Source organism: Malania oleifera, chromosome 12 (genome assembly GCF_029873635.1).
Source record: "Malania oleifera isolate guangnan ecotype guangnan chromosome 12, ASM2987363v1, whole genome shotgun sequence".
Classification (NCBI taxonomy): domain Eukaryota; kingdom Viridiplantae; phylum Streptophyta; class Magnoliopsida; order Santalales; family Ximeniaceae; genus Malania; species Malania oleifera.
The window spans coordinates 3,888,792-3,901,865 of record NC_080428.1 but is presented as its reverse complement, the minus strand read 5'-3'; the positions used below and the strand labels follow the sequence as shown (position 1 = coordinate 3,901,865).

The 13,074-nt window shown below is 33.8% G+C and overlaps 1 protein-coding gene across 2 annotated transcripts in view; it reads left to right on the top strand.

The window, feature by feature from the left end:
* The first annotated feature begins 3,983 nt into the window (after nucleotides 1-3,983).
* LOC131145104 (uncharacterized) overlaps nucleotides 3,984-13,074 on the top strand; it is a 31,139-nt gene continuing 22,048 nt past the window's right edge. The window contains exons 1-2 of one of the 2 annotated variants that reach the window (XM_058094192.1): nucleotides 3,984-4,247; nucleotides 4,384-4,451. The gene's annotated coding sequence lies outside the window, so the exon portion shown is untranslated. Of the gene's footprint in view, nucleotides 4,452-13,074 lie in introns of both variants that reach the window. The other variant, XM_058094191.1, reaches the window with a different exon arrangement.

Sequence of the window (13,074 nt, the reverse complement as noted above, 5' to 3'; positions counted from 1 at the left end):
ACAGACAGTCGTTTGTCCAGGTAGTTTTTCCTCTTTAAGCCCTTTTTGATTTTTCTCTCTTTTGTTTAAGTTTATCTTGGAATATTAACTTGTTTAGCTTTTAAAAGCATGTTCCAAGGCTTAAGCTATGGTCTCTAAGTCTCCTTTTTCCTAATGAGCTTCAAAATAAGAAATTCATATTTGAATTAACTTGAAGTACTTACAAAGACTTGTCCTAAAGACCCCTTTGATTCTTCTTTGCTCTAAATTCTCTTTGTTGCTAGTCTCTAATCTTTTAGACTTCTCTAAGCTTTCATCTCTTTAAACTCTCTTGATCTTTCATCATTGATTCAGACTTTGAGTTCCTTTGATCTTTGAGTTTACTTGAATTGGATCATTTTGCTAATGTAAACTCTCCACGTTCCTTGATCCTTGTGAGCTTTCAAGATATGGCATTTTGAGGTCTAGGCTTAATTTTCTTTGAGCTTTCATGTTGATCTCTTTAATCCTCATGCTCTTATGATCTTCAGACTTTGATCCATGCTTTATGAATACTTTCAACATTGATTCCTAAAAAATACAACACTCAACCGAAACATGTTAAGTCCTACTTGTTTGTTAGCATCAAAATAGGATATTAAGCCTTGTAAGGCCAACAAAAGCCATTCAAACTCGAACCTCTCATGAATTGGAAATCATAAGAAAATAGGCATAGTAGGCTTAGTTCATCTAAATAAATATTTATTGTGACTTTTTGGTCCTCTAAGCCTAGGCACTCAGGGGGAGCATTATCTTCATAGTTCTATAAATTAAATGCTCTTATGTTCACATTTTTATGTTCATGTGTCCTTATGAGAACGTCACTGCATCTTACTATCCATTACTTGCTTAATGATTACATTATCTAATGGATAATTTATATGTTGATTGTTTTTGCATGAACTATCATTGAGCTATACTGAATATCCTGCGTTGATTGTCTACTAAAATGCATGCTTGTATTGAATGCCACTTGCATGACTAATGCAGTGATGTGAATTGCATGCTGGTAGATATTCTAGGTTGTTGCATACTTGAAATGAGTTATTTGCTGAAAACAATCAGATTTCTAGTACATGTTTGTATGGGAAAATGTTCTATTTACAGGCGGCATGCTACCGAAATTTTGATAGATTTTTCCCAAAACAATCAAATTCATAAAACATTGTGCTAAAATGATTATTATTTAATGCATGCTTAAATATTTTTGAAAGGATGAGTGAATATTAATCTTCATTCTTGATTGAAAATGCATGCATAAGAACATATATAGAGGAGGTGAGCTCCATTCTTAGAAAAAGAGCATAAATGACTCATATGCATCATACGTGTTTAGCTTTTTGAATATTGAGGCTCTTCTGAAAACCCTGAACATAATATCCAGCTTTCATGACTTTATGATTAGATATGGATTGTTCTCAGTTAAGTGCACCATATCATGCCTTGATATATATATATATATATTGATGCATAGGGCGACTATACTAGCCAAATGGTAAATGTAGTTGATAAATATTCAGTATAGTTGGTTTATGGAATTAAAAATGATTGCTTATACTAGTTGGCATACTTAGTGAAACTATCTAAAAATTTGTATAATTTGTTCATTGCGTCTAAGCTAGGATTCAATTAAAAAGGGGGAGCATCTAAAATTAAATTTCCATCTTATTATGCTCACCAACATTTTTAGCTTAGATCTGTTTTGAATTTACTGTGGCATGTGCTTAATTATGATAATCTTATCGAATATTTTAAATGAGAATATTGCTTAGCCACAAGTTCTTTGGATTAGCCATATGATTCCTCTTTTTAAATCCTCATATATCTTTGGGATCTATATGATTGATTTTTCTAGTTACGTTTTGAAATGCGCTTAAATGCTTAACTAGAAAAATGATACTTGCTTGATCTTATTTTATTGAAGTTTCTTTTTTAGCAAGTATTGTCCCCAGAACTTTTTGAATACATCATAAGGGTACATATATTTTTGTGTGTGTGTGTGTGTGTGTGTGTGTATTTGTATGGCAAGAGGGCTTCAAGACTAAATTATGTCTTATCTCTTGCTAGTGTGCTTAACGAGATTCATGACATATGCTATTAGGACTGTTATACAAATTTTTGTGTCATGAAGTTTTTATATATTAAATGTTTTAAGGGCATTGCATAACCGGTTCATTGATTATATATAAAATGCATGCTAACCAGTTAGACCGATTTCATGCTTAAACCTACACCTGATTCCCATATGCCGCATGTTCTTAACTCTATTTTTTGCGGGTCTTATGTATTGTTTAAACTGCAATGGTTTGAGGATAATTTTGGTTTGACCATGTTTGTGATGTCATTTTAAGCTTAAATGACTAGTTATATTGTTGTTTGGTGCTTAATTGCCATATTTCTTAAAACAACTATAAGACTACCTGCTATGCCCAAATTTTAAATCAAATAGGGGGAATTCTATTATTAAGTTAAATTGTTTTTGCTAAAATTGTTTTTACATCACTTAACCCTTTTGCTGATGCCAAAAGGGGGATAATTTTTTTGAGTAAAATGTCAAATATTTGGAGAATATTTTTGTAAAGGGGCAAATTATTTTAAAAAGAGGTTAACTATCTAAGCTGCAAGCATCATGTATCTGTGCTTTATTGTTAAAACTAAATGCATAGCTTATTTAAAATGTCTTCTGTCTTTGATATGCTTGAGCTATATTGTCTATCATACGCCAGCTTGTGATTTTTGTAGTCTTCAACACTTATTGGTTAATCTTTTACTTTTATGTTATTAAAATTATGAAATTATCACACACATGCATATATTTTTTTATATTTATTTTATATGGTTAGTTGAATGTTATGCTCCTTTATATGATCCTATGACCCAATCCTAATAACTTTCTAGTGATCATGTGTAGGATCTTGATTTCAAGAACTTTGGTAGTGGGTATTTGGAATCATGTAAGATAATTTAAGATTTTTGGTTTTTTTGGGGGTTCTAACTTCTAACTGAATGCACACTGAGTTAGATGTTGAGCATTGGTCCTTGAACTGCATTACCTCTCTAGAATCTTCTCTGTTCATAAATTCATTTATGATTAAAAAAAATTAAAATTACTAAGTAATAGATGTGGTTGTTGTGATTCTTAACTGCTTATGTGGGGCCTTGGAAATCTCTTAATTTGATTGATTTTGAGTTAACATTTGATGAGTGCACAAATTCTTGGGGTTTTTGGTGAAGATACAGTGAATGTGGAAAATTATTTTTGGACTTGCCTATTCTATTACATACCCATTTTTGAATCTTTGAACTGCCATTCACTTTATTGTCATTTAACTTTTAGTTTTTGGTGCATTAAATTTCACTTAATTTTTCCAATTACTTTTGTATAGGATAAGAAAGAAAAAAAATAATGTTATAGACAAGCTGGGCTTTTCTGAAAGTGGAAATAATGAACCAGAGAACGGGGCGATGCCTGTTAAGAGGAAGCGGAAGGCAAAGGGATCCGGTTGATTCTGCCATTGGATTTGTTGCTTGGGGGGCATTTGTTTGATCTAAATAATCTGTAAATTGAGATTATGTCGGAACTAGTTCACTTAATAAGTGAACCAGTTTGATATCAGAGCATTTGGTTGACATTTCTGATTTTTCTTAAAATTCCTCTCATAGAATAGACATGGAAACATGTTTGATTCAGATTTAGATGTCTCTTTTCCAATTTTATCTCTTAAAAAATATGAAAATAGAAAAACTTAATACCCAAGTGATTAAAATTAAAATAATAAATTTTATTTTTATAAAATAATATTTTATATTATTTTATTTATAGTTATTAATTAAATATATAAAAATATATATATATTATATTAAATTTAAAACTTAAACTTATATAATTGTTGAAAAACACTTATTCAGGTGTTAGACATCAAATGGTAAATATAGTTCAAATTTTAGATTCTGGTTCAAGTTTTATTCAGAATTGGTTCACAAAATCAGATTTGAATTCAGTCTTCAGCACTTAATACATAATTTTACCAAACGCCCCCTTAGTTATATATTTCGAAACAAGTATTTGGCTATAAATTAATTATTGGTGTATTTTGTTTGTATTGGCTTCAGAAATGGTAGAGGGCTTCAATGTCTTCAAGACTTCAAAATCGGATGCTGTAATTGAACACGACCAGGAAGAAAATGTATCTTCCTAAGCAAAGAAGGAGTTCTATCAGTAGATGGAGGTCCTCTTCCTTGCCCCTCTTGCATTAATGCATCAATACTAATTTTTGTTGTTGTTAGTTGCCTATTTATTTATTTATTTTTGTTGATATTGCTTTTTCTTCATTGGTTTAACGGGATGCACTTTTGCGGAAGCAGCACAACATTCATATATCTGGGAATAGTGTCCCACCTCCGCTTAAAAGATTTGGGGAATTAAGTTCAAGGTATCTTGTTTTTCCCCTTTTCATATTCAATAGTTTTGGGCGCTGTGCATCTGTGGTTTTGGTGTTGTCATATTTTGTTATTGGTTTAATTTTTTGTTTTTTTGGTGAATCACATGTATAAATGGGTATGCATATGTACAAATATACGTGTGCCTGAATGCTGGTTTCTTCTTCCTACTTATTAATCTTACAGCATGGAATGCTTTTATGTTGGCCTCTTATTATTCAATGTTGCCATAGTTTGAAAAAGTCCATGAGTCTACAGCCTGAGGTGTAAACATTGTTCCATGAACATGTTTAGGTGCAAGTTCTATATGCTAAAGATAAGGCATGAAAAGATCATGGAAATATACACACACACACACACAAAATGCCATATGAGTGTCTCTGTATGTGCACGCATGTGCGTGCACGCGATCCGCATGCCTGTAGCTCTAATGTGACATTGACAAGGCTGTGATAGGGTTTCAATCTAGCTGGTCATTTTATTCATTTTCTGGAAAAGCACCGAGGTGTAAGCAGAAGCTGTGAATCTTTTCTGCATTAATTTGTTCATATGTACATCCCAATATATAATACCATTACCTATTCTAAACAAGGAAACAATTCCCTTACTGAATAATATCAAATCCCCCATATTTACCCACTTTCCTAATTTGTGTATTATTTACAATGATACTTGGGATTGGGATTTTAACACTCCCCCTCAAGTTGGATCATAAATATTAATCATCTCCAACTTGCTAATGAGATCATCAAAGTTCTGTCGTCTCAACCCTTTAGTGAAGATATCTGTAGTTTGTTCCTTGGTGGGTACACAAGTCATACAAATAATTCCTTCTTCAATTTTCTCTTTGATGAAGTGTCTGTCTACTTCCACATGTTTAGTCATGTCGTGTTGAACTGGACTGAGAGAGATGCTAATAGCTGCCTTATTGTTACTATAAAGTTTGATAGGAAAGTTCACCGGGACCTGTAATTCTTCCAAAAGTTTCCATAACCACAATCCTTCACATATCCCTTGAGCGACTGCCCTAAATTCAGCTTCAACACTACTACGAGCCACCACATTTTGTTTTTTGCTTCTCAAAGTTACCAGATTTCCCCAAACGAATGTACAATAATCTGTGCCGGACCTTATATTTTCCATTGATCCTACCCAATCTGCATCTGTAAAGATCTCTACTTCCTTGCTTTCACATTTTTTAAAGAATAGTCCTCTTCCCGGGGATCCCTTGAGATATCTAAGGATCTTGTACACAACATCTAAGTGAACTTCTTTTGGTGAATGCGTGTGTTGACTTACTACACTGACTGCAAATGCAATATCTGGTCTAGTATGTGATAGGTAGATTAGCTTGCCAACCAATCTCTGATACCTCTCATTTTCCGCTGGTTTTCCACAGTCTTCAACCCTCTTTACTGCTTCCATTGGGGTTTCGCTAGGTTTGCATCCCAGCATGCTAGTTTCAATTGGGAGATCAGTAATATACTTTCTCTGAGAAACATTAATTCCCTTTTTCGTTCTCGCCACTTCCATGCCCAAAAAATACCACATTTGTCTCAAGTCTTGAAATCAAATTCCGCAACCAGAACTATCTTCAATCTCTCCATCTCTACAATATCATCACCAGTAAGGATTATATCATCAACATACACTATTAGAATTGTTCTCTTACCTCTTTCAGACTGTTGGAAGAATAGTGTATGGTCTGATTGCCCTTGTTGATAACCCTGATTCTTTAGTACTTTTGCGAATCTGTCAAACCATGCTCTAGGAGATTGTTTGTGGCCATACAAGGACTTCTTGAGTTTACACACTCCGTTTTCTTCACCTTTCCCACTGAATCCTGGTGGTATAGTCATGTATACTTCCTCTTCTAATTCTCCATTTAAAAAAGCATTTTTAATATCAAGTTGTTGTAGTGGCCAATCTAAGTTGGCTGCCAAGGACAAGAGAACCCAAACTGTATTTAAGTTTGCCACTGGTGCGAATGTCTCCATGTAGTCAATGTCGTAAGTCTGTGTAAAACCTTTTGCAACAAATTTGCCTTTATATCTTTCAACTGTTCCATCAGATTTATATTTCACTGTGAAAACCCATTTACAACCCATTGGCTTCTTCCTTTTCAGTAGATTTGTCAACTTCCAAGTTCCATTTTTTTCTAGGGCTCGCATTTCTTCCATGACTGCCTCTCTCCATTTAGGTATTTCTAGAGCTTCCTGAATGTTCTTTGGCATTTTCATCCTGTCAAGGTTAGAGACAAACACACGATATGCTGTAGACAAGCTTTTATAAGACATGTACTTAGACTAAGGGTATTGAGTACATGACCTGGTTTGTTTTCTGATTGCAATAGGTAAATTGATATCATCAGGTAAATGATTATTAGAAGAAGACTCAATTACCTGATCGGGATTGGGCATGGGCTCATGGTTATTCGGAGCCATCACCAGTTCCAACACTCTTGGTGCCTTAAGTATAAGATTTTCCCTATCCTTTGTTTTCGGCTTTCTTGAGTAAACAAGTATGTTTGCGTTGCTTTGTTCTCCTGTATCTCCTCCTAAGGTTAAGTGCTCTATTGTTTTTGGCAAATATGGAAGTAATGTAATGGAAGACTCGATAGAGGGGTCGAGGAATGAAGCAACAAGAGGGAATGAAGGGACAAGAGGCTTAATAGGTGGTACTAGTTTAGATAACGCAGATTCACTAGTAAAGAGGTCAAAGAACCGATCTTCATTCCATTTCTCTACCTGAAGAGAGGGCTTTGGGAAATAAGGAGTGGTTTCAAAGAAAGTTACATCAAGACTAACAAATAGTTGTTTTGAGACCAGATCATAGCATTTGTAGCCTTTCTAGGTAGGAGAATAACCAAGGAAGACACATTTAATGGCACCAGGATCCAATTTATCGTGATGGTGTGCATGAACATGAACAAAAGTAGTACAATCACAGATTTTCAGCGGGAGACTGGAGGGGAGTCGAGAGGTAGGAAAGTGTTCCTAGAATTTTTGAAGAGGGGTGACAAAGGAAAGTGCTCGATTCAACATTCGATTAATGAGACGTGTAGCTGTTAAGATGACATCTCCCCAAAAATAATGTTTCATGTTGGTAGTAAACATTAATGCCCGGATTACTTCAAGTATATGTCTATTTTTTCATTCAACAACCCCATTTTGTTGAGGGGTATCCACACAAGAACTATGATGAACAATCCCATTTTTTAGAAGATAAGTTCCCAGAATAGTATTAAAATATTCTATACGATTATCAGTACGTAAAATTTGAATATGAGTCTGGAACTATGTATGAATCATGGAATGAAAATTGATGAAAATGGAGCAGACTTCAGTTTTGTCTTTCAGTAAGTAGACCCAACAAAGACGAGTATGGTCATCAATAAAGGTAACGAACCATTTTGTATTGGTGCGATTGAGGGAATGTGAGGGACCCCACACATCACTGTGAAACATAGTAAATGGGCGAGATGGTTTGTATATGGATGATGGGAAAGAAGTACGACGATGTTTTGCAAGCTCACACACTTCACATTGAAACTCAGAAGACATTTTATTTGAACAAATAGAAGGGAACAAACGTTTTAAATATTGGAAATTGGGACGACCCATCCTTGAATGTTATAACAAAAGTTCACTTTTTTTAGAAATAGATGTAGAATCACAAATTGCAGTATTACATAGTTCACTCAAGCTTGCCTCCTCAAAGTAGTAGAGTCCCTCATACGCTTTAGCAGTGCCAATCGTTTTCCCTGATGATAGGTCCTGAAAAACACAATGAGAGGAAACAAATTTAGCAGAACAATTTGAGTCTTTTGTTAACTGACTAATGGATAATAGGTTGCAAGATAACTTGGGAACATGTAGGACAAATTGTAAAGTTATGGAATCAGATATGCGAATACTTCCTTTTCCAGCAACTGGTGAGAGAGAGTCATCTGCAATTTTTACTCTTAAATTCCCAACATATGGTAAGTAGGATGAAAAACATTGATAAGACCCAGTCATATGATCAGATGCACTCGAGTCAATTATCCATGGAGATTTGTAACCAGATGTAGTATTTAAAGCTGATAGGTAATTACCTCGGTGAGCCAAGGAACCAGAGGAAGACTGACCCGATGTTTGAATTGACGAAATCATTTTATACAACTGATCCAACTGTTTAGGACTGAATGCACTACTTGAAGAGGTATTGGTGTTTTCTCCTTGTAATCTTTCAGTTGACCCGTCAGTGCTGGCCTGGTACCCACGATTTTTTTGGTATCAGCGGGTACTCAAGTTATTACAATATTGCATCATGAACTTCTATCACCATACTAAATGGTTGGTTGTGCAGTGTGCACTCTTTATCCTCTGAAAGAATGTCTTCTTAAAGAACAAAAACATAGAGAAATATTCTCCTGTGATCTGTATTTGTAAAAACAAGATTAGTGAATGAATGTTGGTAAACGATAGGCTGGCTAGTTAAACAAGAGTGTTTTAGCTAGAGCCGCACGGGCCTTTCACAACAGTGTGAAAATAGTCGGTCCGTGACATTATTGTATGAATCACATCTCACCACTGCTAAAATAGACCTTTGGTCTACTTCACATCACACTTTTTGTTTTGCATTTGGATCCCAACGCTATATTTTATTTCATTATTTTCTTGTTTTTGTCTCAATATGTTGATTTCTAATCTACTTTTTATATCACTATGGATAAATCTCCATTTACTTTCTAAGCTTGATGTGAGAACATATATAACTTTTTTTCATCTTAATTATTCTCTGGATTTCTGTTACTGAAAATACTACGACTTTTTTTTGTTTATATTTGACATCACAGAGGGTCTTAAATTATATTCTTAAAAGAGTTCAATAAAGTTTTGCAGTTGTACTTATTTTCATTTGGAAGGTTAACGTCCCCTCATAGATCTTTTTGGAAGGCAGCATTGATGTGAATACTTTGTTTCTTTTTTTCTTTTGATTTTGCTGCAAAGGAGGATGTGTTGTCTTGTTTTCTTCGATAATTGTTTTTTTCTTTTCTTGTATTAATAAAGTTTTAATTATGTAAAAAAGTCCCCTCTAAGATTAAGGTTTTTATTTGGTTGGTGATCTTAATGGAGTTAACACTAACAATCTCTTGCAGAGTAGGAGGCCATTTAAGGCTTTATCATCAGATACTTGTTCTCTTTGTTTTAAAATTCGGAATCTGCTTCTTACCTTTTCCTGCATTGCTCCATTTCTTAGATGATGTGGGACACTCTTTTTGGTTTATTTAGAGAGAATTGGGTGCGTCTGGAGTTAGTGGAAGATTGTTGGGAATAAAGAACAAATTCCCGAAACCTGTGAGAAACAAAATAGAGGAAAAATAACGCCAAAGAAAAATCAATCACACGCACAAGACAATATTTATGTGGTTCGGCAATTTTGCCTACGTCATGGAGTTGCAAGGATTTCAATATTATCAGGAAGAAAACATAGAGAGTGCGGCGATACAATGCTCTCCCTCTTGCTCTCTCGCAGGTACAACCACACCAACCCTAATCACCCGAAAGCAATCCTTTTTATATGTTGCACCCGAAAGCAATCCTTACGGCCCAAGCCTTCGCTCCATGGACTAAGCCTTAGGAGAGAAATCTCGAATTAAATAGAGGTCGGGTCGTCATCCAAATTAAAACACAACTAGGCTCCACAAAAGCCCAATAAGTTTTTTAAAGGGTTATGAGATTTGATTGAAATTATTTATAATTAGAAACTCTTTATGTGCCAAATTATGATATCACGAGGGCCTGTTTCATTGTTGCCCACATTCCTCTGTAATTATTACTCTGTTGTTTACATCAAATTTGAGACCAAAAGCCTCATAGGAGTACTTAACCATAGGTTTGGAAAAGAAGTGGAGATTTGCAGCAATTTTGTATATTAAATCTTACACTGTATGGCCATAAATTTAGAATGAAAGAGAAATAAAGTCAACTTAGAAACAAGTCCTACTGATAATTGACTTTTGCATAAATGTACCATTTAGCAATATGAATGAAGAATTGGTGTTCTGTTTTACTTTCACTATCTGAATCTCAAGTGCAAGCCCCAAATTTATCGTACTAATAGGCTTTTATTGGATTGTAGCAATCTTACATAAATTGTTATGCTCATGGCTCAGCTTCCATAATTTGTACCCATTAAAATTATTAAACCAAAGCTATGATCCCATGAAGTAAATCTTTATGCAGTGGTGATGCGTCTATACTCGAATTGCCAAAATTTTGACTGAATCAAGTTCGCTACCCTGACATAGATTAAATTCCATGGTAAAAGGGTAAAAATATTGAGACATCTTGACAGGAACATCAACCACGCTGCTATCATTCTGTGTCCTTGTTTGAAAACCCTGCAGATAATTTTTTTAGGATGATTCAAGTTTTTTGTTTCATTTGTCCTTGAGTAAGCAAAAGCCTGAATATACAAATATTGTGAGGGCTTGCATGTGTGTTTTTTTTTTTTTGTAGTATTAGTCTGAGTTGGGTAAGAATCAAGTGATATTCTTTGACCAACACCATACTCATGATCCATTTTTACCACTTGGGACCCCTTTAGTAGGATACTCACATGATTTGCTATAAAATGGAATTTAACAATCACAATGCTACCATACCATCCACTTGATAGGAGCTTTTCTTATTGTTTACCAAGCTAAGCTCCCGATTGGAATGTCTTAAAAAATAAATAATTTTTTTTAAAAAATTACTTTTTATAAATATTTGTGTCATTATGTAGTGTTTAATTTATGCTTAATTTAAGTAGTTATTTCAAAAAGTACTTATTCAAACTACTTGTCTTTTAGGAAAATAAGTGTTTTGTATTGTTGCGTTTGAAAGCATGGGTTTCAAAGCATGGGTTTCAGATCTTAGATTTGACTTTGGGTGGATTTTGACAAATTTCAATACAATTTTATGTTACATTTTATCCAAATGCAATACAACTCTAAATCCTAGACCTTTCCAAACATAGGGTCAAAAAATATTTTTTTTGAAAAAAGTACTTATCTGAAAAAGACTTTTAAAAATAATCTCGTACTACTTTTAGACAAGTACTCTTTGACATGAGTACTTTTTTGAGAAAATTATCATTGTCGTATATGCATGCCTTCATCTGCGTGTATTGACCGAATTTGTGCACATTTTTGTAGCTCAAGCCATATGTATCTCAGTGCCCAATAGAAGTGAAAACTACTGAGGCCACTGATGCGGCTAAATAAGAAAATGAAGTGGTATTTGACAGTCAATTGTTGAAGTTTTACAAAACCCCTATGACCTACCCTTTTTGAACTATTTTGCATCAAGTTTCTTAGAACTATGATTGGCTAAACGATGAAAGCTGTAACTGGGGGAGGGAGGATCAAAATTTCTTGGGTTTTGGTTACTGGCATCATTCCAAGCAGTGTTTTTCCCTATCAATGTGTAATTTTAAAATTTCTCTTTTGTTGGTTGGTTTGGATATTTGAGCTTTGCTCATTCAAAATACCAACATGCCATATTTGATGCTTTCGTGAGTAGCCAACTGTAGCTATATATGCCACCCGTTGTGATGTTTTGCGCAGGGATATTCATATGAACACTCAACCGGTTCAAATTGCCTGCATGTATACTTTTTTGTAGTTTCTTTTGGCACTGATTGTGTTTCAAATTGATACTCTTAGTTATTATCTCCATTCTGATTGACAAAGTGTTTTGGGTTTCAAATATAATAATATTACATATAAATTCTTCAAACCAGTTAAAAAACTCACAATTAATTAATTTTATTGCGTTATTGATTTTATTTGGCATGCTATTTCATTGGAAGCTTAGAAATAAGCATGACGCACTTCATTTACATAATTAGAGCTACCATTTACATAAATTAGCATATATGTGTAAAAGACACTCCCTGGGACTAACTACCATTTACTTCTCCCATGGTATGGGTTGTGCGGCCTGAAGGTTTCTGGACTTATGCCCTGGGGAATCAACCAAGACACAGTCAAAGTAACCATATGCAATAAATGCAAATCTTACTGAAATTTGTAGTGATCGATTTCCTAATGGCTCTCACTACCCAATCAAGGTCGCTGTATTCACGTTAAATTGAATGTTTGAACTTTGAATTTACTAAGTTATATTAAAAATACTTTATGCACTGAAAAAAATAATTATAAATTTTAAATGTTATTTCTTGTTTGATCTATTTTTAAATCACAATATTAATATCTACACTAGTTTTAGATAATATTGATAAATGATCAACGAGTATTAATGTTATACTCACAAGAGTTTCAGTTAATTATGTTGAAGAGAAAATTTCGATATTTTAGTCTAATACCTATTTAATATGCTTTTATAAAAGTAAGTCAAATCATCTTCATCCGTTCAAAATTGCTCATTTGCACTTTTCAAGGTCTTCAAAGTCAAAACAGTCAAGCCAATTGATGAAGTTTATAAATATAAAAAAGTTTAATGGTTATTTTGTAATTAAAAAATATATTTAAAGATAATCATATATGGTTGTAATGTATTATAAAATATTAATTACTGCTGAAACAAAATTAAATTTTATAAAATAAGGAATAATAATCATCTA